A 2,932-nucleotide genomic window follows, 5' to 3' on the forward strand; every position below is an offset into this window, starting at 1 on the left:
AATAACAGAGGAAGAGACTTTGATTGGGGGAGGGGAAACCCAAGACTATGGGGAGCTTATTTAGTCTATAGGCCTACCGCTTCTTTATTATGAACAGTTTTTCTATTAAGCAAAAATGGATAGAGAATTTGCATGCCTGGAGGGGATTACCATTATGTTCAATGCATATTTTTTTTTCCTTTTTATTTCCTAGTGTTTTTCCCATGGGTTCAGGGTCTGATTCTTCAGATCAACTGAATGTTGATCCGTTGGTTGTGACAGGAATTGACTGACCAGCTTGTTGCCCGAGCCTGACATCATGGGCTGAGAGAGAGTGACTGGCCCAAAGTCACCCAGCTGGCGTTCATGCCTAAGGCAGGACTAGAACTCACAGTCTCCTGGTTTCTAGCCTGGAGCCTTAGCCACTAGACCAAATTGGCTCAGATAAATGGGTAAGGGATTGCAATCCATCCTGAGAATGATGGGAGTTTTAATACTTCTGGACAGTATGGAATAGAAAAGGCTAGTTTCGATCAGTCATTGTATGCAGTCTTTATATTGTCTGTTAGGGCTGAAAACACTTAAAAGGGGTTCATTGCAAAGCACATCATGTGAGTGAAGATACCCCCCACCCCACCAAGCAGTAAAGCTGCCATATCATCCAGAAGATTGGCACTGCTACTTCAGGTTTCTGCAGTTGTCTGTATTTGTGATATATGCATGCATGCATAGACAATACTCCTGGAACCACTAGTGAAGCAAAGTGGCTCTGCATGCCTATATGTGCAAACAAATGGAGAAAACCTTTGAAACAGTAGCCCCAAGTTTTCCAGAAGATAAGGCTGCTTTAATGTTCCGAGCAGGGGTGCTTTGCTTATACTACCAGCCTGCTTTGCCAAGTGACCCTTCATTCCTATGGCTTATTATTACAGTAGTCTGAACTGGAAACGCAGGGCTCTGTAGCTAATCCCAAGTCTCTGTATTCAGCTTACTTGCATAGATTCAGACACAACATTGCCTTGATTGGGGTTAGTCTTAGCATTAGGCAAAGAGAAAACGTCTCAGGTAATAAATCTGGAAGGGGCAGTGTCAGCGATTGCTCACCCTTCCGTCTGTTGGAAGAGCCAGTTGAGTTTCATGGTGGCCTGACCTCACCTCTCCAAGCTCAACCCACTTTGCTATAGTGAAGTAGAGACTTAAGACTGTTGAAGTAAAGTTTCTGTTGGTGGAATAAAGAGAAGGGGAAGGTATCATATCTCTGTTTCTCCACAGTGAGAGGAATTGCCTACATGGCATGGGACCAGGTTACCTGAGGGACCGCCTCTTCCCCATTACATCAACCCGTCCCACCCGATTGTGCAGAGAGGTCATGCTACGGACCCCGTCTGTAAAAGAATTTCATCTGGCGGGGTCCAGGAAGCGGGCCTTCTCCGCAGTAGCTCCCGCCCTGTAGAACATGCTGCCCCCGGAGGTGAGATTGGCCCCATCGCTCCTGGCCTTTCGGAGGAGTCTGAAGACCTGGTTCTGCCGCCTCGCTTGGGGTGGAGAGGGGAATAGATCTACATGGGGATGGTTGCTATAGACCACTCCTCCCACACTTGGACTGTTTTAGATGTTTCATCGCTTGGATTTTTTATTCTTTATTCTTTATTTCTATTTATAGTATTTTTACTGTATTTTATTTTTTGTATTATTCTGATGGTTTTAATCACTTGTTGTAAACCGCCCAGAGGCCTCCGACGGGCGGAGATGGGCGGGGATAAATTAGATAAATAAAATAAAATAAATAAATAAATAAATTACAAGGCTATCCTTTACTAAGAGCCCCAGGACTGCATTAAGCTTTTGAATCACTTGGATTGCAACTCCAACTGGCCATGACTGGTGAAAACTGCAGCCATTTTTTTTTTGCCATGCTAAGGTAGGAACAGATTAAAACTGTGATGTAAGACTTGTATAGACATCACACAAACAAGAAACAAAGCTCCCCCCACATAATTGTTTCCCCAAATACACTCTCACCCGCATGTGTGATGCCCCTCCCCACTCTTCAATAATGTTAAATGTGGCCCTTGACTCCCCAACTGTTGCCCACTCTTTTTTAACGTGTCTTCCTCTCACTGGTGAAGACAGGCTTCTAATTGGGGATGATCTCTTAGGTTTACACTGACTCTTTAATTATGAAAAAGAAAACAAAACCACAGGTTAAAGAAGTTGCCACCTTTTACTGTATATATGCATCACCCACTCACCCCTACATGGTAATCTGTTTTCTTTTACAGATTCTAACATTTGGAATTTTTCAGAACTTTTCATCAAGGACTTTTGTAGAGAGGAGTGTATGAGTTCTGTTAAATAAATACAAAAGACTGATTATCACTCCAAAAAAATCCCCTTGCTTTGGCAACTGTAGCCAGGACCAGCCTGCTCTTCCTCTCTCTCCCCACTCCCCGTTCTGTTTTCATGCAGGGAACAGGTGAAATATGCCATGCATTCTCACACTTTATTTATTTATTTTTGAACTGTAAAAGTTTAACATTTTCCTCTTTTTTTGTGCCAAGAATGGAAAAGGGAGGGGCCATTCCTTTGGAATGTGGCTTCGATTTCCCATGGCAGTTGATTACCCAGTTCAGCAGAAGCATGGAGGCGGGGGAAACACCAGATCTGTACTATACACGAAGCGGGGGAAGAAGCAACAGCAGCTACAATCCGAATCACAGATGGAAAATATATAACAGGACTGAGGAGGAGAAAAGGGGAGAAATATGATTTCCTCTAACTTACAGGGACGCTTTCCAAACAGGTAAGAGATGAAAGGCAATCCTATCCATGAGATACGTAACCAGTGATCATGGTTTCTAATTCTATCCCAGACAGAAAAGGAGGATCAGGCAAGCAGTGATGGAGAATGATGATATAATGAGGGACCCGTGGTGGAGAATGAAAACCGCTG

The 2,932-nt window shown here is 43.7% G+C and overlaps 1 long non-coding RNA gene across 1 annotated transcript; it reads left to right on the forward strand.

Moving 5' to 3' along the window:
* Positions 1 to 1,767: 1,767 nt before the first annotated feature.
* On the forward strand, positions 1,768 to 2,369 carry LOC134501236 (uncharacterized). Its single transcript, XR_010068325.1, has 2 exons — positions 1,768 to 1,900; positions 2,262 to 2,369. It is a non-coding gene; the product is annotated as an uncharacterized LOC134501236 (long non-coding RNA).
* The last annotated feature ends 563 nt before the right edge of the window (positions 2,370 to 2,932 follow it).

This window comes from Candoia aspera, chromosome 7 (assembly GCF_035149785.1).
Source record: "Candoia aspera isolate rCanAsp1 chromosome 7, rCanAsp1.hap2, whole genome shotgun sequence".
Taxonomy (NCBI): domain Eukaryota; kingdom Metazoa; phylum Chordata; class Lepidosauria; order Squamata; family Boidae; genus Candoia; species Candoia aspera.